Source organism: Nicotiana sylvestris, chromosome 2, assembly GCF_000393655.2.
Source record: "Nicotiana sylvestris chromosome 2, ASM39365v2, whole genome shotgun sequence".
NCBI lineage: Eukaryota > Viridiplantae > Streptophyta > Magnoliopsida > Solanales > Solanaceae > Nicotiana > Nicotiana sylvestris.
The window spans coordinates 19,015,736-19,040,292 of NC_091058.1; the positions used below are offsets into that span (position 1 = coordinate 19,015,736).

Sequence of the window (24,557 nt, forward strand, 5' to 3'; positions counted from 1 at the left end):
TGCCTATAAATTACTTCACAATTGGTTCATTCACGGCAGATTTCTTCTAATTTCTCTTCTTTCTATTTTCTCTAAAAGCTCTCTTGAAAGTCCCAAGTTCTAAAGAGAGATTTTCAGAAATTGCTGTCTTCAAGTCTCTGGGCTTTGTTGTATCCCGAGGGTATATTGCCATAAACCAGCAGCAAACTAGTGGGACAATTAATACCTAAAAGATAGCGATTTTATCACGATCAAAGCCTAATTCATTCATACCCACTGTTGTAACAGCAACAACTTCCTCACTATTACAAATCATTGCCTCATTGGTCTCTCAGTTTCTATTTTCATTGGCGTTATATAATTCAACACAAAAGCCTACCAGCCGTACGAAGCCAATGTCAAGATTGACAAAATTAGCCAAAACAGGGAAGTGGATATGGGAACGAATGAGAGAAATCAGCATTCAGACCTTCCGTAAGAAGCATTTATAACTAAAGCTCAAGCCAACTAGTAATTTCAGTACTTGTAAGACTAGAACATCATATCTACGTAAACTAGTATCTGCAGTGCTTTCGCGAAGAAACAAAAAACTTTTCCCGGAAGGTTTCTTGTATGACCTACATAGTCTATTCGGCAACCTCTATCTTTTTCACCATCTGGAGCTTCTGTTTCGTCTGCAGCAGTTCCTTGTTCAGACTGCATTTGGTTTGGAGGTGGTGGCAACAGCGGCACAGTTTCCACAAACTCTTCCATTGTTTCTGTAGCTTCCCCAAAACGGTTGTCATATTCCTCTATTATCTGCATATGTTAAGAGAAGCAAATATATATCAGAACCTCAAGCAAAATCAATATAACATGTAAATGAAAGGTGACCTTAGTGACATGATTTGGTTCGAAAAGCATGCTAGAGTTTTGTATAAATTGTGAAGTTGTACGTTCATACAATTAACCAGCACGTCTTCAACAAGTGGAGTTATCCAAATGCAACACATCAACACCATGCACTCAATTGTACACCAACACCAACCACGAAAGCTCATGAGGATACATGATCTCATCCTTATCCTTCAAATCTAATCAAGAAAACCAGTTTCCTTTAACGCACCCAAGGATCCCAGCAATAACCTCAATAACAAGGTCACACTCTTGGGGCTTACCATTGTAAACGACTAAACCATGACAAACACACCATTTTTTAGTTGCCAAAATTAGATGAGTGCACCAAGGAGGTAAACTATATGTTCTTTCCTGCTTCCTCTCCATTGGGGAAAGGTCATTTATCAATATTTTCCCTTGGTTACAAGTATTAAAAACCTGTAGTGTGCAACAATAATACCCCAGCTCACAGATATCTAACAAGTTGCAATGCTGCAAGTTTAAATAGTCAACATATCAAGAGCATCATCTTTTCGAACATTACCAGGTAAAGTTCAACGAGCGAAGATGGCCTAATATTGATGATGTTAAGGATCTCAGCTTTCGCGAGCTTGATACTTTTACATTTTCCCAAAAATTCACCAATTGCCTGTCTTGTCTGATTGCAAGCAGCAGTTTGCTCTAATTAATCATACACCTAGAAGATCACAACCATCAGCCATTGCCAGGGCAGCCAGGCCAAATGACATACTCTCAAACAAGAAGTTGGATAATGTAAGTTCCAACCTTGAACTCTGACGGCGCAACAGGAACTATGACCCGTGTAGGATCTCTTCCTGCACCTCTCGAGCGTAGAAAGTCAAGCACTTCAAAGTTTGTGAGAGCACCTGCATTTGCTTCAAGTCTGCAAAAGATATTGTATGAGAATTGACCCAACAACAAAGACAACTTAAAAGCTCATTGAAGCAATGGGCTTTAATCAGAAAATAAAGTGTTCATACATCTTCATCACCAGAATCCAGAACTCTTCACCGTTCAAACTACTACTCTACAATTCACCAACAAGCAGTCTCTATCAATGGGATGTATCTGTAATTTCAAAAAACCAAGCATAGGCTTTGCTTTTCCTTTTTTTTCCTTGTGAAAAAAGTGCTTTATTAGTTTTGTCTCTTCCTGAGTGCATTATTGTTAGTCAACACTTTAGGCAAGTCTAATTAGTTGTAAGCTAACACAGCTTCAGAGCTTCGGCTCGGGCTTCTAGAGATGAGCTTTGGTTTAGCCAGAGTACTTGAAAAAGAGAACACAAAGTTTTCCATGTTTGCCCTACTCTCCCTCTTTTCTTCTTTTGCAATGGGCGCGGGTGGGAGGGAGAACATTTGTAATGAAAAGTAATACTGTAGCATATCAAATTGATTTTTAAGGAACATTCACGATTAAGGCAATATTTTTTCAAATTTCCAGCACGTGATCTTAGTTTTTACTGCTAAATAGAAAACCAAAATATTTTCATATGCTACGAATTGTCCAAATCTCTTTTGAAGTGAAAAAATAGCCTTGTCCATTATGTATAAAAGTAATCAATTCTAAAAGACTCTTTGAAAGATTTTGAGATTTCATTATCAATATTTGTATCAAATTGTTACTTCCTATATATCACATGTTTCTTATGAAATTCGGGTTTGATATTCATTTGAAGTACAATTTTCTTGGTAGAAAGAAATCAAACCTTTTCACTGTATAAAACTCTTTTTTAATCTTATAAATAGTCTATTGGGTGTAACAAAAAAAGGCCCTCCCACAAATATGGGGCATAAAGCAGTTGCTTTATTTGTTTTATGGAAGGCCGCCCCTGTTCTCTTAGATATCACTGCTTCCTTCCATTATTACATGTTGCCAAAAATTAAATATCACTGCTTCCTCCCATCTCTACATGGTGCCAAAATTTAACCCCAAATAAAACTAATAATTATTGAAACGAAATTAATCACCGGAAGTTAAAATCGAGATGATATCTACAGAAAAAAGCACTTTAATGCGATGAACAAAAAACAAAAGAAACACAGGATAAATGAATCTGGAGAAGACAGAAAACCAATTTGTTTAAATCTCATGGGAATTTGAAGTTACTAATTTAGAAACTTTCTATCTCATGGGAAGTTAAAGTTATTCATTAGGAAGCTTTCCATCAGCTTTAAGTTTGAAGAATGGAAGTGGAATAAATTCAGTAATGAAACAGTAACTAAAACTCCCAAACTATATTAATAGGGACTTAGCTCAAAATTACAATTGCTGATAATCCAATTGCTATTGAAAAGCAGAAAAATTACAATAGAAGTACTGGAAATAGATAACTAGAGAAGGAGATGGGGAACTAGAGGAAAAGAGGGAGAAAACAGAGAACACTCATCAATATTTGATTGACCCTTAATGCCCTTTTGCCTGTTGCTTTCTACTCTTTTTGCCTAACCAACTTTGTCCTTATTCACGTGACCATCACCTTTCCAAACGTAATCTCCAAGTCTTTTGGAGGAATAATTCTTCTAAAACTCCTACGTGTCTTATCCATGTGACCATCCTTTGTGGCAGCTTTGTTGGCTTCCAAGTCAGCTATTTCAGTCACAATATTACTCCCTCCCTGTAAATCAACCTTGTCCTCAAGGTTGAGGTTGGCCTGCTCTTCAGATGCTACAGCATCAGTCAGCTGCAAAGGGGTTACCTGCTGGTCCGGAGTTCCAATGCATCGCTTCAACATAGAGACATGAAAAACTGAGTGTATCTTAGCAGCTTCAGGCAATTCAGGGCGATATGCAACAACCCCGATACACTTTAACACCTTGTAAGGTCCAAAATATCTCCTACCCAATTTGTGATCGCGCTGTAAACGCAGAGTGGACTGCCTGTAAGGCTTCAAGTTGACATACACCCAATCTCCTACCTCAAAAGATGTCACTGCGTGATTTATCAGCTAAAGTTTTCATGCGATTTTGGGCTTTAAACAAATTATTCTTGAGTATTAGCAGCACCTCATCTCGTTGCAGTAAGTAACTTTCCACCAGTTCACTCGCAGTGCTACCCAAAATATATCGAGCAATGGTAGGTGGCTCACGACCATACAAAGCTTGAAAGGGGGTCATACCTGCAGAAGTCTGGTAGGAAGTGTTATCCCAGAATTCAACCCAAGGTAGCATAGTGACCCAGAGAGAAGGTACCTCAGCCACATAGCAACGTAAATATTGTTCCACACATTTGTTAAGGGCTTCCGACTGACCATCTGTTTGGGGATGATAAGCAGTGCTCATGGCCAAAGTTGAATCTTGCAATCGATTTATCTCTTGCCAAAAAGAATGGAGGAACCTCGGATCCCGATTAGTCACAATGGTGCGAGGAGGCCCATGGAGCCTGATTATACCTACCACAAAAGCTTCAGACACTGTATGAGACGAAAGTCGAAGGTAGGGGTATGAAGTGGCCGTACTTGGTGAGACGGTCGACCACAGTCATAACAGTGGTCTTCCCTTTGGAACTAGGCAGGCAAGTGATAAAGTCCATAGCAATATCTTCAAAGACCTGATCCGGGATAGGCAGGGGTTGCAATAGACCTGCAGGGTGTAGATGCGAATCCTTCATCTGTTGGCATATGTGACACGCAGCGACAAACGCGTGTATATCCTTGCGCATTTGCCTCCAAAAGCAATTAGAAGCCAGACGATGATAAGTGTGCGCGATCCCAACATGACCACCAATAGATGTAGATGTTGCGGAAGCCAAATGTATATAGTGTGAATAAGTCACAACTACTATACCAAAAATTATGACAGCCACCAAATAATAAATAAGACAATAAAACAACAATAAAAGGAACACCAGAATTTATGAGGTTCGGCTAATTTTGCCTACTCCTCGGACACAACCAATATTTTATTTCACTCCAAAAATACAAGTGAAATAATACTAAAGAGAGAAGATACAAATGCCTTAAACAGATGAGAAGGCAAATGAGAGGTGTGTTTAAATCCTAAACATTAAGCCTTCTTTTATAGGGGGAAAATCCCCCCAACTCTTCTTTTCCCACCGATGTGGGACAAACATTTCTGCCAAACTTAACAAATCTCCACCTTGGCAAAATTCCACATCTTCAATTTTCTCTCAATAACAAATTTTGATTGTGTCTTCATCTTCAATCTTCAGTTTTCAACAATGTTGATCAAATCCAAACAATGTTGAAACTTGACCGCAGTCACCACCTTTGTCAGCATATCAGCAGGATTCTCCGTAGTATGAATTTTCTTCACCGTGACTCCACCTTCTTCTATGATTTCTCGTACGAAATGATACCGAACATCAATGTGCTTCGTCCTTGCATGATAAACTTGGTTCTTCGCTAATTGAATAGCACTTTGACTATCACAAAAAATTGTGATACCTTTTTGTTCAACACCAAGCTCCTTTAGCAATCCTTGAAGCCAAATTGCCTCTTTCACAGCATCTGTAATAGCCATGTACTCTGCCTCTGTTGTAGACAAAGCAACTGTTGACTGCAAAGTAGACTTCCAACTAACTGGTGCCTTTGCAAAAGTAAACACATAACCAGTAGTTGATCTTCGTTTGTCCATATCACCCGCAAAATCTGAGTCACAATATCCAACTACAAACTGATTGTCTTCCTGCTCAAAAACTAACCCGACATCTACAGTATTATGAATATACCGTAGAATCCACTTCACAGCTTGCCAATGCTCCTTCCCTGGATTGTGCATATATCTGCTAATAACTCCAACAACTTGTGAAATGTCAGGCCTTGTGCAAACCATTGCATACATCAAGCTACCAACAACATTTGCGTATGGTACCTTTGACATATACTCTCGTTCAGCTTCATCCATTGGCGACATAGTAGTACTTAGCTTAAAATGGGAAGCAAGTGGAGTACTAACTGGCTTAGTCTTGTCATCTATGCCAAAACGTTGAAGTACTCTCTTCAAATATTCCTTTTGAGATAAACAGAGTTTCTTTGAACGTCTATCTCTAATTATCTCCATGCCAAGAATTTTCTTTGCCTCACCCAAATCCTTCATCTCGAACTCCTTCTTCAGTTGAATCTTCAACTTATCAATTTCTTCCGAATTCTTGGAAGCTATCAACATATCATCAACATATAGGAGAAGATATACAAAGGAACCATCTTTAAGCTTGTGCAAATACACACAATGATCGTATTTGCTTCTCTTGTACCCTTGCCGCAACATAAACTCGTCAAATCGCTTGTACCATTGTCTAGAAGATTGTTTCAATCCGTACAACGATTTTTCAAGTTTGCACACCATATTTTCTTTTCCAGCAACTTTGAATCCTTCTGGCTGAGTCATGTAGATTTCCTCCTCCAAGTTTCCATGTAAAAACGCAGTTTTTACATCCATCTGAACTAGTTCCAAATCCAATTGTGCTACCAAAGCCAACATAATTCTAATGGAGGAATGTTTTACAACTGGAGAAAACACTTCATTGTAATCAATTCCCTCCTTTTGAGCATATCCTTTGGCCACCAATCTTGCTTTGTAGCGAACATCTACTTGGTTAGGAAATCCTTCCTTCTTTGCAAATACCCATTTGCACCCAATTGCTTTCTTTCCCTTCGGGAGATTGGCCAATCTCCATGTATGATTCTGATGAAGGGACTGTATTTCATCATTCATGGCAATCCTCCACTTATCTTCTTCTGAACTTTGGACTGCATCTTTATAAGTGGTAGGAACATCATCAGCTACAATTGAGGTTGCACAAGCAACCGTCTCTATGAGACGAACAGGTTTCGTTATTGTTCTTTTTGGCCTGCTGGTTGCTATTGATTCAAGTTGTTGTTGAGGTTCCTGAGTTGGAATCTCCTCTACTGGCTCTCCTTCCAGAGGGTAATCTTCATTTGTTTCCTCCTCTGCTTCTTGTGTAGGAAAAATAAATTTTCCCTCAAACTCCACCTGCTTAGAAGCACCTTCATTTTGTTTGGTATCTTCTGTTACCTTATTTACCATAGCAAATTCATCAAAGGTAACATCTCTGCTGAATATTACTTTCTTTGTCATAGGACACCATAAGCGATATCCTTTGACTCCAGAAGTAATTCCCATAAAAATAGCCTTCTTTGCCCTTGGATCCAATTTTGACTCTGTCACATGATAATATGTAGTTGAGCCAAACACGTGCAAAGAGTCATAATCTACAGCAGGCTTTCCATACCATTTTTCAAATGGTGTCTTGCCATCAATAGCAGCAGATGGTAGATGATTAATGAGGTGGCATGCATATGTAATTGCCTCAGCCCAAAATTCTTTGCCCAAGCCAGCATTGGACAACATACACCGTACCTTCTCCAGCAAGGTCCGGTTCATACGTTCTACCACTCCATTCTGTTGTGGTGTATATCTAACAGTGAAATGTCGGACGATGCCATCATTTTCACAGACCTTATTGAAATGATCATTTTTGTATTCACCTCCATTGTCTGTGCGAATACACTTGATTCTCCTGCCTGTCTGATTCTCCACCATCGTCTTCCATTTGAGAAAAATTCCCAACACTTCATCTTTGCTCTTCATTGTATACACCCATACTCTTCGGGAAAAATCATCAACAAAGGTTACAAAATAGTGCTTCCCACCCAATGAAGGTGTTTTGGAAGGACCCCAAACATCAGAGTGTACATAATCCAAAATGCCTTTAGTATTATGGATCGCTGTACCAAATTTAACCCTTGTCTGTTTCCCTTTGACACAATGCTCACAAAACTCCAAGTTGCAAGCCTTTACTCCTTTTAACAATCCTTGATCTGATAGAGTTTTCAAGGATTTTCCTCCAGCATGTCCCAAGCGCATGTGCCATAGCTTGGTTGCTTCTGCCTCTTTGTCGTCACTGGATGTCACTGTCGCTGTCCCAATAACTGTACTGCCACGATAGCGGTACATATTATTATTCTTCCGATTAGCCTTCATTACCACTAGTGCACCGGAGCATACTCTCATCACTCCATTTTCTGCAATGATTTTGAACCCTTTTGATTCTAGGGCTCCCACAGAGATGAGATTCTTCTTCAAATCCGGTACATATCGAACATCTATCAATGTTCTGATCATTCCATCATGGTTCCTTAATCGTATTGAACCAATGCCATATGAGGTAAGAGGGCTGTGTTTGGCCTTATTCTTCAACTTCGGACAGTCTTTCTTCCAGTGCCCTTTTTCTCGACAAAAGGCACATTCATCTTTGCTGGGTCTGGATCTTGACTTGGATCTTCCCTTCTTTGTCCTCGTTTGATTTTGAGGACGACCCCTCACAAATAGTGCTTCTCCTTCTCCGCCCTTCTGTTTTTCTCGCTTTCTTTGTTCATAGCTGTACAAAGCCGAACAAACTTCTCTGAGAGAAACTTCGTCATTTCCATGGAGTAGAGTAGTTTCAAGGTGCTCGTACTCATCAGGAAGTGACGCCAACAACATCAAGGCCAAGTCACCATCATCATAAGTTGTATCCATATTTTGCAAATCTGTGACCAACTTATTGAAACTGGTGATATGTTCATTCATCGTGGTACCAAGAACATAGGTGAAGTGAAACAGTCTCTTCTTCATGTACAATTTATTTTGACTATTTTTCTTCAAAAATTTATCCTCCAATGTTTTCCATAATTTACTTGCAGAAGTTTCCTTTGTGTATGGATATTTCTGCTCTCTAGCAAGGAAGGATCGAATGGTACCGCAAGCAACACGGTTGATAATTTTCCAATCTTCTTCTCCAATAACATCTGGTCTCTTTTCTTCAATGGCCAGATCTAGCCCTTGTTGAAAAAGGACATCTAGAACCTCGCCTTGCCACATCCCAAAATGCCCGGACCCGTCAAAAATTTCTACCGCAAATTTCGCATTTGACACAATTCTTGTCATAAGCGAAGATGCCAATGATGACGTATTGTTGACACTTGATGTAGATTCTTCTTGTTTATTGTCTCCCATATTTGACACAAATATTATTTAATAGCTGACGACACAAATCAAGATTATTTCCTTTCTGATGTAGAAGATCAGACTAAGCTGCAACCACAGAGCATACTCAGACAGAACCTTGACTCAGTTACCAAGATAAATCTTTTCTGATGTGGAAGATCAGACTATGCTGCAACCACAGAGCATACTTAGACAGTATCTTGGCTCTGATACCAATTATTGCGGAAGCCAAATGTATATAGTGTGAATAAGTCACAACTACTATACCAAAAATTATGACAGCCGCCAAATAATAAATAAGACAATAAAGCAACAATAAAAGGAACACCAGAATTTACGAGGTTCGGCTAATTTTGCCTACTCCTCAGACACAACCAATATTTTATTTCACTCCAAAAATACAAGTGAAATAATACTAAAGAGAGAAGATACAAATGCATTAAACAGATGAGAAGACAACTGAGAGGTGTGTTTAAATCCTAAACATTAAGCCTTCTTTTATAGGGGGAAAATCCCCCCAACTCTTCTTTTTCCACCGATGTGGGACAAAAATATTTGCCAAACTTAACAGTAGAATGGAACTCATAGATTAATTTTTGGCGTAGAGCAGCATTTGAGAGAAGCACCAGTCGACCCTTGTAGAACAGCAGGCCTTCCTTGAACTGGTAGTCGACATATGCCAAATCTCCTTGGTTTACTGCTTGTTGAATCGCAATTAATTCAGGGTGGGTTTGATTTAATTGCTTCAGATCTTGTTCAAGGCTAAAAGTTTGGACTAAAAGAGCCATTAAAGCAGCCTCTGAATGGCGAGACAAGGCATCAGCTGCAGAGTTCTGTTTGCCAGGCCTGTACAAAATTTGAAAGTCATAGCTGACCAGCTTAGTGAGCCATTTTTGTTGTTCAGGTGTTTGGATTGTTTGAGTGGTCAAGTTCCTTAAAGATTGCTGATCTGTAAGGATGGTAAATTTGCATCCCAGAAGATATTGTCTCCATTTACTTACTGCTTGAGTAATAGCATACATTTCCTGGTGGTAAGTTGAAGTGGCTTGCATTCGGGGGCTTAATTTTTTACTGAAGTACGCAATGGGATGACCCCGTTGGGAAAGAATAGCATCAATTCCTTGCCCCAATGCATCAGTTTCGACTTGGAACTCTTGGCTAAAATCTGGTAAAGTTAGAACAGGTGTAGATCCCAACTTATCCTTAAGAGTATCAAAGGCTTGTTGTTCCTTTTCTCTCCATCGGAAGGAATCCTTGTGCAACAAATCTGATAAGGGTCCAGCTAATGCAACATAATGATGAATGAAACGTCTGTAGTAGCCCGCTGGCCCCAAAAAGCTACGAATTTCCTTAATTGAACGGGGTGGAGGCCATTGTTGAATAGCATGAATCTTGGCGGGATCAACAGACAATCCTTGGGCTGAGATAATGTGCCCCAAATAATCAACATAAGTTTGCCCAAACAAGCACTTAGAGCGCTTGGCCACTAGATGGTACTGGCGCAATAAATGTAATACTACAGCTAGGTATTCCAAGTGAGCAACCCAGGAAGGACTATAAACTAGGATGTCGTCAAAGAATACCAGCGCAAAACGGCGCAAGTGGGGTCTAAATACCTCATTCATAGTGGCTTGGAACGTTGACGGGGCATTAGTTAGTCCAAACGCCATTACCAAAAATTCATAATGTCCATCATGGGTCCGAAAAGCTGTCTTAGCCACATCCTCGGGCCTGACTCTGATTTGATGGTATCCGGATAATAAATCCAACTTAGAGAAATAATGAGCTCCATGTAGTTCGTCAAATAATTCGTCAATGGTTGGAATTGGGAAGCGATCACGGACTGTAATGGCATTCAAGGCCCGATAGTCTACACAAAACCTCCATGTTCCATCCTCCTTTCGTACCAGCAGTACTGGAGAAGAGAAAGGGCTCGTGCTAGGTTGTATCAGCCCCTCTTGAAGCATATCCGCAACAAGCTGCTCCCTTACCTGCTTTTAAAAATAGGGATATCTATGTGGCTTTACATTCACAGGTTGAGCCCCGAGTGTAAGATGGATTTGACGATCCTGGTCACGCATGGGAGGAAGGCCTGTGGGTCTCTAGAATACATCTTCAAACTTACTCAAGAGAGCAACCAATTCCACAACTGCTTCCCTTGTATCAGGTACCTCTTCTGTAACCATCTCTAACCTAAAGAACGAAGATATGACATCAGTGGCGGCCATTCTTCATAGGCCATGCAACTGAATCGCCAGGGTATCCGTCGGACAATCTCCCTGCCAAGTTGTTCGCGATCCATTCAATGTAAACCCGAATTCCCTGGTTGCATAATTTGTAATTACCGGCCCCAAGGTGGCCAACCATTCCACTCCCAGCACTATGTCGGATCCATGGAATGGCAAGATATATAAATCTTCCACTAGTGTATGCCCTTGGATTACCAGATTGGTTTGCCTCGCCACTGCATTACTTGGAACGCGTTGTCCACTACCAACCATAACCGAGAAAATAGGAACCGACTCAATAGGAAGCTGGAGGTGCTTAGCGGCTCGAGGCTGGATAAAGTTATGTGTGCTTCCTTCGTCTACCAAGACCTGAACCGGCGTACCATTGAATTGGCCTGTAAATCTCAGAGTCGATGGCGAAATACCTCCAGTTAAAGCATGATAAGAAATTGACGAATGTTCTTGTAGTTCCAAACATTGCAGCTCCTCCGCAATAAAATCAGCAGAGGCAAAAGGTTCAAACAATTTAGGGTCAATATCAGGTTCATCAGTGAGCAAGAGAAGCTGAGATGGAGTCTTACACTTATGTCCCGGTACAAATTTTTCCTCACAATAGAAACACAACCCACGCTTACGACGACTCTGGACCTCTGCATGAGATAGCCGCTTAATAGGAGGACGAGTTGATGTTTGGGAGGCAGTAGCATTAGTGATGAGGGAGGTGGAGGGATTTTGATTGAGGGGCGCCAAGCTAGGGGTTGGTAATAAGGGAGTTGTTCGAGCAAAGGCGGGTCGTGCAAGTCCCTTTTCAGCTTGGATTCGACGCTCATGGATATGGGCCAAATCAAGGGTCTCTTCGTAAGTTTTGGGCCTATGGACCAATACAGAATTCTTAATATCCTCACGAAGCCCAGAAATAAAAATACGTACCATACGAACATCAGTCATGTCATCTATTTCATTTGCAAGGGTTTCAAACCGCTTCTGGAACTCCGATACGGTGGTGGTTTGACGGAGCTTCGCCAGTCGTCCCTCTGCCGATTCCAATCCTTTTTGTCGAAAACGACTTCGGACCTTCGCTGCAAAGTGGTCCTAGTCTACCAATTGTTTATTTCGAAAGGGCCACCGGTACCATTCCAGCGCCTCTCCATCGAGGTAAAAGGATGCGATGGTTAGCTGCTTCAATTCTGGTGTTTTGTAAAATTCAAAGTAGCGCTCCACCTGAAAAGTCCATGCCTCTGGATTCTCACCGCAAAACCGACCAATCTCTGGCCTGTGTCGGTGAACCGTCACTGGAGTGACCTCCATAGTGGATCTGTGTTTTTCAAAGCGGGCGTAGCCGTTCTCCCCATAACCTCCATCAACATCGAACGTATATCAGCAATGTCTTTAGCGAACGAATTCGATGCTACCTGAGCAGATTCTTCAATGAGAGACTTGAGTTTTTGGTCATCCATGGAAGACCTCTAGATGAAAGCACCAATGGAACAAATTCAGTAATGAAACAGTAACCAAAACTCCCAAACTATATTTTTTTGATAAGGTAAATTGTATTAATCAAAAAGGGGAAACTTCCTTTTACAAGAGTTATACAAAGGATTAGAGAATTTACAACAGAACATGATTCTCTACAAAAGACGCCCAATCATCCACACAATTTGGCGATACATGAGTGCACCAAAAAGCAATCAAAGAAAAAAGACTATTCTTAAGATTTGAAAAAGTTTACTCAATCCCTTCAAAAACTCTCCTATTTCGCTCCCCCCAAACTATCCACATGAGAGCTAGTGGTGCGAACTTCCACGCCTTTTGTTTTCTTCGCCTACGTAGGCCGGCCCAGCTATATAGCATTTCCTTTACAGTACTTGGCATCACCCATTGAACACCAAAAAGATGCAGTATTACTCTCCACAAAGCCGCGGAGACATGGCAGTGTAGCAGAAGATGATCAGCTTCTTCCCCTGAGCCTTTGCACATGTAGCACCAACTAACAAGTGTGATTCCTCGCCTGCATAGATTTTCCGCAGTCAAGATCACACCCCTCGCTGCTAACCATACAAAAAAACACACCTTCGTGGATGCTTTAGGGATCCATATTGATGAGTGAGGAACAATGACCTCCCATCTCACAAGCATACTCTGGTAGAAGGACTTTACGGTGAACAAACCATCGACATGCAACCCCCATCTCCAAGAATCACTAGAATAGTGGTGTATACCTTGCCCGTATAGTAGTGCCAACAGGTCTTGGAGTTCCTCGATCTCCCAATCTTGCATGTTCCTTCTAAAAGATAGGTCCCATACTACTACCCCTTCATGCTCCTTACGAATCTGTTGAACCATCATTTTCTTTTGGTTTGAAACTCTGAAGACGTGGGGGAAAGATGCCCTAAGAGTATTCTCTCCGCACCACTTCTGATTCCAGAAGCTTATTCTCCTTCCATCGCCCACTCTGTAGGTTATGTTGCCATTGAATGCATCCCAATTCTTCATGATACTCCTCCACATGCCACATCCGAAAGGTGCTGTGGTAGCCTTGGTCCTCCAGCTCCCTGGTGCGTAGTCGTACTTTTCTGCTATGACCTCTCTCCATAGAGCGTGTTCTTCTACCCCGAATCTCCACAACCACTTCCCTAGCAAAGCTCTATTGAATACCCTGAGATCTTTTATTCCAAGTCCCCCCACTTCTTTGGGGTGGTGACTGTCTGCCAATTTACTAGATGAAACTTTCTAGTGCCATCCGCCGCGTCCCAAAGGAAATTCCTTTGAAGTCACTCCAATTTATCTGTGATGCTTGCTGGGGCTTGCAACAGCGACAAGTAGTAAGTGGGAATACTCGATAAAGTGCTTTTAATAAGCACTTCCTTACCGCCTTTTGACAAGTACCTTTTCTGCCATCCTGCTAATTTTTTCTCGACCCTTTCGATCACCGGATTCCAAACTACAATTTCTTTATGCGAAGATCCCAAAGGAAGTCCCAGGTAAGTAGTTGGAAGAGAGCCCATCTTGAAACCGAGAACATCGGACAGAGCATCGATGTTAGCAACCTCACCCACCGGGAAAATCTCACACTTGCCGAGTTTGATTTTGAATCCTGATACAATCTGGAACCACTGTAATATCTGCTTCAAGTTTGTAAGCTAATCCATATTGGCATCACAGAAAACCAGTGTGTCATCAGCAAAAAGCAAATGAGAGACTCTTCGGTCACTGGTAGCTCCGATTGGAGCTAAGAATCCTCTCAAAAAGCCACCTACCGCCGCACGATCCATCATTTTGCTTAGAGCATCCATCACTAGAATGAATAGCAATCGGGATAGGGGGTCGCCTTGCCTGAGCCCCCTGGAGCTGGCAAAGAAACCACACGGGCTACCATTTACCAAGACCGAGAATCTGACTGAGGAAATGCAGAACTTGATCTATCTCCTCCATCTTGCCCCAAACCCCATCCACGTCATAATGAAATCGGTGAACTCCCAATTGACATGGTCAAATGCCTTCTCAAGGTCCAATTTGCAAAGTAATCCAGGTTCTCTATTTTTCCTTCTGGAGTCCACAAGTTCATTCGCCACCAGAGCTGCGTCCAGGATCTGCCTACCTTCCACGAACGCGTTCTGGGATGATGAAACAATTACATCAAGAACATTCTTTAGTTTGTTGGATAACACTTTAGATATTATCTTGTAAATGCTCCCTACAAGACTAATAGGCCTGTAGTCTCTGATGGAAGATGCGCCTTCTTTCTTAGGCACAATGGTAATAAAGGAAGCATTGATACTTCGCTCGAAAACACCATTCTCGTGGAAGTATTCAATGGATTCCAACAACTCCCCCTTAATGGTGTCCCAAAACAGCTGGAAAAAGGCCAAAGAGAAACCATCAAGCTCGGGGGCCTTATCACTAGCACAACTCGATACAGCCTCGTGAACCTCCTCCTCGTCGAAACCCCTCTCTAGCCATTCCCTGTCTCCCTCCCCTATGTGACTGAAATCTAGTCCCCCTAGAGTAGGCCTCCAACTTTCTTCTTCTTTGTATAAGTTCTCATAAAACCCCACTATCGCCTCTTTTACCTCCTCATCTCCCTCAATCCTCACCCCATTCACATCTATGGAGTCCATGTAATTTCTCCTTCGATTTGCGGCTACAACCCTATGGAAAAACTTAGTGTTTGAATCCTCCTCCTTTAACTAGAGCGTCCTCGATTTTTACCGCCAACTAGTCTCCTGGGCTATTGCTAAATCAACTATTTCCCTCTTGACTTCCCCCAATCTCACTTTCTCGGAATCATCTAACTCCCTCGCCCCTTCCCTTCTCTCTAATTCCCCCAATTCATGCATGAGCTCCCTCATTCTAACCTCTACCCTCCCAAAAACCTCTTTATTCTACCTAATGATATCTCCCTTGAGCAGCTTAAGTTTCTTTGAAAGATGGACTGAATGTGTTCCTGATACCCTGTAGCTTGTCCACCACTCTTTCACTTTGTCACAAAAACCTGGCACTTTCAACCACATATTCTCGAATCGGAAAGGAGCACGCACCACCCTACCTCTACATCCATCTAGCAAAATCGGCAAATGATCTGAAGTCAGCCTAGGTAAAGGAATCTGTAGCGCATGCGGCACCAGCTCATCCCAGGAGGTCAATATTAGAAATCTATCAAGTCTAGACCTTGAGTTTGATTCCTCCCCCAGGCCAAGTAAACCTTTCCCCTTATAAAGGAATATCAATGAGAAGATAATCATTAATGAAATCAGAAAACTCCTCCATGGCCCTCGAGATCAAATTACACCTTAATCGCTCCTCCGGAAATCTGATAGTGTTAAAGTCTCCCCCTAGGACCCATGGAATGTCCCAATCCCCCATAACGTTCGCCAACTCCTCCCAAAAAGGCGCCTTGGACCCTTCTCCCACCGGTCTGTACACCCCCCCAAATCCCCACTCCACCCCACAAACCCTATCTTTAACAAGGGTTGATAGAGAAAAAACCCCCTTCTTGACCTCTTTTACCTCCAAACTTCTATCATCCCACATAAGAATAATGCCCCCTGCACTTTCCACTACTAGGATCCAGTCATATTTTACCCAACTACCTCCCCAGACACTTCTCACAATCGCATCTGACAGAACTTCCATTTTCGTCTCCTAGAAACAAACTAGATTGGCACTCCACTCTCTAACTCCCACTTTGAGGATGACCCTTTTGTTTGGGTCATTCATCCCCCTCATATTCCATGAAAGGATCTTAACTTCCATATGCAACGATAGCCCCCTTTCCCCCGGCCCCCCTCACCGAGCTCCCTTCCTTCCTGTCGCTTACCTGGCCCCTTCTCTAGTACACCACTACATCCCCTAAATTTTATTGCTTGACCCCTTGACTCGACTCCCTCCCTTTACCATGAAACAAAGATTGTTGCTCAATCTCCCTCAACAGTTCTAACACCCGATCCTCATTTCCTTCAAAAGAAACACCCAAAAATTTCCCGAAGTTTAAAAATTTATCCTCCATCTAGAACGACAAGCCCCCTCCACTTCGTGACAAAAGTGGATATGCATCTTCGATAAGTACCCCTTCCTTGCTCCCACCTGAGGAATACAAGACCATAGCATTGCCGCTAGAATAGTCCTTAAGTGCCGGAAGAGTTTCATTAGTTCCTTGAGAGCCATCAACCTCTGAAATTAACACCCCTCTGTTACATGAATTTCCCGCAATGGCACTATGATGATGTAATGGAAGGGAGCATGGAATATTTGGTGCCTCATTAACTTTAATTGCAACTTCGACACTATCAACAGATGGGGCATTCACAGCAATCTTTCCAGATGATTTAGGAGCTTGCATTGTTGCCGCATCACTGCTTAGTGCATGAGTAGATGTAGGGGTGGTGATGCTGGGTCTAGCAGAGGCGTTCGACCGAGGAGTAGTGCTGTCCCTGATGCATCCACCTTCGTGGAAGGGCGTTTATCACTAGAGCTTGGTGAAGAAATACCAATGTGAGGACCAACATTGGCAACAGAAGAAGGAACAGTTGCTCACATATTCTTAGGAGCCTTATCAGCCGCAACATTAGATGATCTGGGCTCCTGAGGATAGATTCTGATAGAATTGGGAAAAGTTGCAGGTCCCATTAGTGAAGGCCCGTGTATATGCCTGTTGAATAGTTGCCCGGCCCTATGATGCTTAGGAAAAGACCAGCCCATTCTGCCATTCCAGCCGTCGTGTCTGATCCATGGGCGTTCCCGTCTATTACTCCTGTTTAAATTCTGTCTTCTTCTCCCAAATTCAAACCCCCCATTTGTTCGCGATCTCAGTTCTGATTCTGTCGTTGCCCAATGATCTGGTGAGCTTTCCCCTCCCTTCAGAGATTGATTTCCCCTCCCCTCATTTCTATTTGGCCTTCTCTTTTCTTATGCCACTACCACAGGCATAAAGATAGGGCGAAATTCAGGGCTCAACCAAATCCTATAACTCAAGCAGCCATCTTCCACCACAATGGAGACAGGGATTCGCCCCCCATTTCTTACCACAATCCGCACTCGCGATAGATCGTGTAGGCTGCAAGTTACATCAATGAAGCCCCACAAATTTCCTCAACCTTCTTGAATAGATCAAGACACCAAAGATGTACCGGAAGACCCACCATGTTGACCACCAATGTTTTGCTGGCGAAGCGAGGATCAAGACACCCATCGTGCTCCACCCATCTGTCTAACTTTAAGAAGTTCCCATCGAACCATTTGTTTCCTCTGACAAGAATTTCTGTAGCTTGAGACTCGTTGACGAAATGGAAGAGGTATTGTGTGTACCCCAGTTGCAATATTTTCAGCCCATCCTTGACATTCCAAGCCTCTGCTGCCAAGTTCCTAACAGCCTCTAGAGAACCAACCCATTTGGAGAAAGACTCGATTAGACAAGAATCCAAGAAGCCCTTGCACTTGAGAGTGTGGTCCTGAGACAACGATAAGTGTGGCTCCTGCCCCACGTCGAGCTTTCGGTGACATCTGCCCTCTAATTCTAATGCTGGCCAGGAGGCAGCTTTAATGAATGTCATTTTCCAATTTTCTAGATTCTAGAGAGAAATAGGAGTTGCTCTCCGTGTAGTCCATTATATCTAGTTGCTTTTACCCCAAGGCCTCACAAGAAGGCTAAATGAAGAAAGATCTCTTTAAACAGAGATTCTTACACAATCCATTTTCAATCACTGCACAAATTTTGTAATCTGAATTGAGATGGCTTGGGAAAAAGATAAAAAGGATGATAAAGACATAGAAACCTTTTCTGTTTCAATAAAGAAACTCTTGCTTTATTATTATATACGCTTATCAATTTTTGAACAACATAAGGCACTAAGTAATAAATGTGATGAAAGTGGCTCTAAGTAAAAAAACCGTAAAAGATTAAGTCCTCATCAATATAAATAACAATTGAATATTAGACATGACAATTGACATCATAGCCTATTGATTGGGTTCGGATGGTTCATTTTCTCTGAAAATCATGTTAGATGACTTCATGCTCGTGCATAAATATAATTTTGTTGTTTTACTCTTGCAGTCTACAGAGTATGAATTTTACAATCCAAAAGCTCCCTTTTTTGATATCTCCTAGGTTAGTTCTACAACCCAAAAAAAGAAGAAGAGAAAGAGTACAACTTAGTTTTTTCTTTTCTAAGCTACTACCGCCATATTACCTGATGATGCCAATTGTCGTTCATACATCTCCTTAAAACTTTCTATCGCTCTCTGAGTCTCTGTAATTTGTATTTTGTCCCAAGGTAACATTGATAAATTTATTAATGGGTCGCAGCCTTCATCAATCTTCGAATACTAATTAAACAGAATGTCCAGCCTAATTTGCTAATGTGTCACTCTTAGGAAGTTAAACAGTTAACAAAGCCACTATAGTCGTGGTTCACCTACATAATCTGGGGATCTGCTACGTTATAGAACTATATGCTATGATAGATTGTACTTTGAGAATTGCTTAAGTTACAGGAAAACCATGAAACTTGGATAATAAAATCTTTTTTGTCCCAAAGGTTTTTCCTTCAACTTGTTGTTCACAAGTTGAAATAAATAGTACTAATAGCCAAGAAATAACTAATCCTTCACTCAGCTTATCATCAAAGTAACTTTAAAAATAACTTAATGAATATGCCACAACTAGTTAAACTATACAAAATGTTTTTACACGGGCAATATATCTGTCATGGGCGGCTTTTCAACCGTGCCCCATGACCCCTTGGGCGCGCCCCGTGGCGTCCTAGCAAGCCTTCCAATGCCTAGCGCCACGGACGGCCCCGTGGTCTTGGCCGCGCCAAGTGACAAGCGCCCAACCGCAGGCAGATGCCAACAGCGCCGCGCGCGTAGACCCGGATGCCAAAGACTATGCTGCTGTCAACGGAACTGTTTCTGCCTTATAGCAAACTAAGTCTTTTTCATTGTAAATATAGAGTAGTTTTATTCCATGTACTTCCATTATGTTTCTCTAGCTTAATCAAGTCTAGTCTTGTAGCTTTGGATTATTTTTTTTAAGCATTATTAGGGGGGATCAAGCAATCAAACTTTCTAGCAAGCAAACAATTCTCTGTACTGGTGTCTCTCCCCCTCGACACCGCGTTGCCTTTCTGTAATAGCTTTCATTAATGCAATCAAGCTTTCTTTCATTCTCAATTCTCATTCTTGTTCTCTCAATTGCTCTTGGCATTAGTTTTCCCGTACGACACTGACAATCTAGTCTAGCGTACGGAGGGGACCTCAGTTGGCGGACAACAACTGCACTGACATCAGTTGCTTAGCCTTACGTCGCCCTTCCAAGGAATCTCAGGAAGGCGCCGCGTAACATATCTACTGTGATGCTATAGCGTATTCCTTTATCAGGTCTCAAGTTTGATTAATTTTAGACTTACACCTTTTTATTTGATTTTATTTTCAAAATAAAACATATTTACTTTTTGATTGATTGATCAACTGTGCCGTTTAATTTATAGTGACAAAATTGAGCAGTCAAATCAAGCTGAACCTTAAAAATGAAAGAACGCGAATAATCTTGAATGTTATCTGTTAAATTCTACTAAAATTTGTACAAATTTTATGCCTCACTTGACTTCAACTTAGCTTTAACAAAATAAACTTTAGAAGATGAAGAGAGTACATGGTCTAATCTGTTAAAACTTATAGTTTAGCATGTAAGATATGTTATTTTTTATTGAACTATATATTCGTCAAATCTTCTGCAACCCTATACACAAGCAACAAAGTAAATGAAATCAAACAAACAAAGAAGCCAAAAATTTGCCAAATAAGCTGACATAACAAATTCAACACACCTGTGGAAGAAGTAGCTGAGAAAATGTGGAGTAGATCGAAAAAAATGCACCAAAGAGAGAAGGAAACCAGAGGATAAGATAGAGAGACGTAGGGCAGAGCAAAATAAAGCGGTAGCAGTAGAGTGCAAAATTACGTAAATAGTCTTTCCCTGAAAAACACAAACCAGCTAGTGTAGGGACACACCAGTAATTTTACCTAAGCAGGGATGTCGACGGAGAGCTGCTTCTGCGCTCTTCTATATAAGTAGACTAGTCTTAGGGTGCACCCTTAAAGAATCATATTAACTATTGAGTTATAAAATAAAAATTAGTAAAATATATAAGTTCATGAAATGATGAGTTATTTTTAGTCGTAATCATCATTTTGCATTTGTGGCATTTAGTGAGTCGCATATTTTAATTTTTCACTCTAATCGTAGTACTATGTTTATTATAAATTAGATGAGGCTGGTCCGTGCAAGCCCGGGCCCAACACTTTGGACAAATAATAATGTGAAAATGTGTATGACATATTTCTGTTATACTTGTATAAAGCAGATATTAATGTATAAAGTGAGACCAAGCAAACAACAACAATGATAGGAAGGCAAACAATAAGTATCAATTCGAAGAAAAATAAGCAATAAATTTTCTTTACTCTCTCTTTCTGTTTCTAAATTGAGCAAAAACCATAGCCTTTTCCTTCTCATCACTTTTAGCTTTTGCTTTTGCAGATTCATGAAATCCATCAAAGAAGTTGGGGAGGGAGGATGACTGGAATTGTCTAGATAAAATGAGATCAATAGGCACCTCATACGAACAACTTATGCAGTAGAACAACATGGACGGAGGGAGACCTTTGTAGACAGAGTTAACCAGTATGTAAAAATTGAAGTACAACTTAAGAATGTTTTTCACACAATCGAAGTGCAAGAAGAACTCTAGTGAAAAAAAATTCCATGAAATGGATGATTAAGTGTATTACTTTGATACAAATATTCTTTATAATCAAGTAAAAATATCATATTAAGTGTATTACTTTGATACAAATACTTTTTATAATCAAATAAAAGTATCAGATTAAGTGTTTTTGGCTTAATGGTTTCATGAAAGGTAGGAATGTTGTTGGTTACTTGAATTTGCTTCCAATAAAAGCTTGTTCAACCAAAACCATAAACAGTGAAGGAAAGGAATGCATGATTTTTTAAAAACTGAATTTGCCTAATTTGACCAAGGAATGTACCTTTGAGAGGCTTCCCCACCAACTGGTCTTTGCAGTAAGGCTGTAGTTTGCAGTTCTTTGAGAGAAACAATACTTCCCTCTTGGAGATTTATTTAGGAAGTTTTCAGAAACTAAGCAGCTCTTATCTAACTATTAAAAAAGAAATGAAAGTGACAGCGAAGTTAGAGTTCTTCTACAATGAGGAAGTATCTTTATAGCTCGATATATCCAAGACGTTTTCAGCTCTTTTGTATAAATGCGTTGGACTAATGTTGCAGGTATCCAGCACATGGGAGGCAAATAACACAGAAAAACATAGATATATTTATAGCTCAATTTGATTAATTTTAAAGATATATTGGTTGTTGTATAAAGTGATGCATTTAGCATTTGATTTTCTTTTCAAATGAAAAAGGATTACTTTAATTTAATGAGTAGTTATTTCGTTTAACTTCAAGTGGCAAAATTGAACAATCAAATCAAGTGAACCTTAAATAAGAAAAGAATATGAATGATCTTGAATATCACCTCTTAAATTCTACTAAAATCTGTAGATGTTTTATGCCTAACTTGAATTAAACTTAGGTTTAACGGAATAAAACTTATAACATGAAGGGAGTATGGTGGTTTGATATGTTAAAACTAACAGTTTAGCATGTACGTGAAAGTTAGCTTCTATTAAACTACAAATGTTCGTCTAATCTTTTGTAAGCCTATACAGAGACAGCAACTGGAATGGCAAACGACGAAACCAAAAAGTTGCCAAATAAATTGACAGAGAAAAGTGGATAACAAAGGCAACACACCTGGTAGAAGAAGCAGAGTGAAGATATGGTGTAGATTGAAAAATGAAGCCAACAGAGAATAGGGAGAATACGACGAAGAGAGAAGGAAACCAGAGAATTAGATACAGACCCAGGCGGCTACTTCTTTGTTGTAACTGGCAACTTGACGCATTCTAGTCGTGAGAAGTCCATCAATGATACATGTGTAGAAGACCCGGTCTGTAGGTAGATCTCTACCCAATGCTCTTCTCAACAGAAGAGTCACAACAACCAGTTTATCATGACTACAGAAGTCAGCCAGGAAACTGGGGAGGTATGAGTGACTATCAGGGAGCACATTATCCGGAAAAAGAAAAGATATTAGTAAGTTGCATATGAGAGTTTCAAGACTATGCCCTGTTTTGTGCATCGTATATACTTTCATTGTTTTTGTCAACTGTTGTAGTTAGTATTTCATGATATCAAAATATATACCACTTTCATATATAAATCTTCTTCACCACATTGCTGTAATAAACTAATTGAGCACCACATTGTGATATGCACAGTAGAGAACTGACATATATATTTTTTAATTTTAAGTTAAATGGAGAAATGGACAATTACATCCAAGGATGATCAGACATAGGAACCATTAGCTCTTCATCATCCGCAAAAATGATCTCCTACTTATTTCGGGTGTGAAACTCTTCCTGAATTTCAAAAATCTCCTTAAGTTATTTTATGAGCTAATTATATCCGGTCAGTACAGTTAAATCCACTGCATGACCCATAGCTACCCCTTGTATTTGAACCTTCTTAAGGGATGAAAAATGTTTTGATTTTTATTGATATCTTTGAAGGCAGCGATAAGCACATAAATAGGTATTTACTTTGTCATTTAATTTTAATACCTTAGTGTGACTTTTGGTAGAACAAATCTGCTTACTGAAAACCTCATTTTATGATGAATGCAACTACCCTCGAATTGTTAATTTCTTTGAAATCCATGAGTTATGCAAGTTCAAATTCATTTTTCACCCGTAGATATTTGCATCCAAGTTCTTCGTGAAATATTTAAAAAAGACATAAACTGTTTTGTATGTTCAAAAGACTTGACGAAAATACAAAGTTATATTTTATGTTCAATCCTCATGCACAATATCAATTGTTTAATGTCTAAGTTAATATGAACTCAATCACTATCTGCCATTTCAAAAATCCAATGTAATTGCTTCAAAATAATGTGCCTTTGTAATTTTGTAACATTTATGATTAGTAATGTATATCAACAATTATACTACTTCAGTGCACGTAAAAATAACAAGCTCAAGCTATCACCAAATATTCAGTTTACCAAAAAAGACGGGGAAAAAACAAACAACACGCTCAAGAAATCCATCATTAGCTTCATTTACTTGATCTAAACACATCTCCCGGCGAAGGAAAATGGTAAAAAACTACTATTCATCCAAAAACAGAATTTCCATACACAAATTGTTCTTTAAGTAATGGATATAATTTACTCATTGCAATATACTTTCACTAACTGATTTTCTTCTATTCATGTACGGACATATTGAGTTAAGGCTCTATACAATATGAGCTTCTTCTACTAAAAGTAACCTATATTCCGTTGATCAACTATCCCCTGCATAATAGAAATTTGTTCCATATTTTTGTACACTGTAAAGAGTGTGAAAAGAGGAAGCTTGGTAGATTTAGAGTGTCTAATGAGGCTTAAAGTTCATTCCTTCAATTATTTTTCTTTACATTTAAATGCTTTTTTGCACGTTAAGGTGTACGATTGTGTTCTACTGCTAAGATTTAAGGTAACATTTACTACAAAATATGTGCGCTATCACATTATGAGATGCTCACTGAATGCTAGTCACCTTGTGTTATTTATTCATGAAGTAAAGCCACTTTAGTTTTTCTTGCACCACAGCTTTTTATCATTAATTTTCTCAATCATTGCTAAAGTTACATTAGTATGTATATCCATTTAATGCTTTAGCTTATATTTCCATTAGGTTACCTAAGATGTTGGTATTAAGCACTTGATTTTCCTCTGCAGATTTCTCCTGAAAGCAACATTACTGTGCCTGATTCACAAGATTCCTAGGCCCAAAAGCAGTAGGTTTTGGGTGGCAATTCAGGTTATAGAAAGCTTCAATATGTTGTCGTCCATTGTG

General features: G+C 40.1%; 1 long non-coding RNA gene across 1 annotated transcript; it reads right to left on the reverse strand.

The window, feature by feature from the left end:
• Positions 1–84: 84 nt before the first annotated feature.
• LOC104246282 (uncharacterized) lies at positions 85–5,229 on the reverse strand. The gene is made up of 4 exons (XR_011405252.1): positions 1,857–5,229; positions 1,642–1,759; positions 1,400–1,552; positions 85–777 (listed from the first exon to the last, which is right to left on the reverse strand). It is a non-coding gene; the product is annotated as an uncharacterized lncRNA (long non-coding RNA).
• Positions 5,230–24,557: the final 19,328 nt, after the last annotated feature.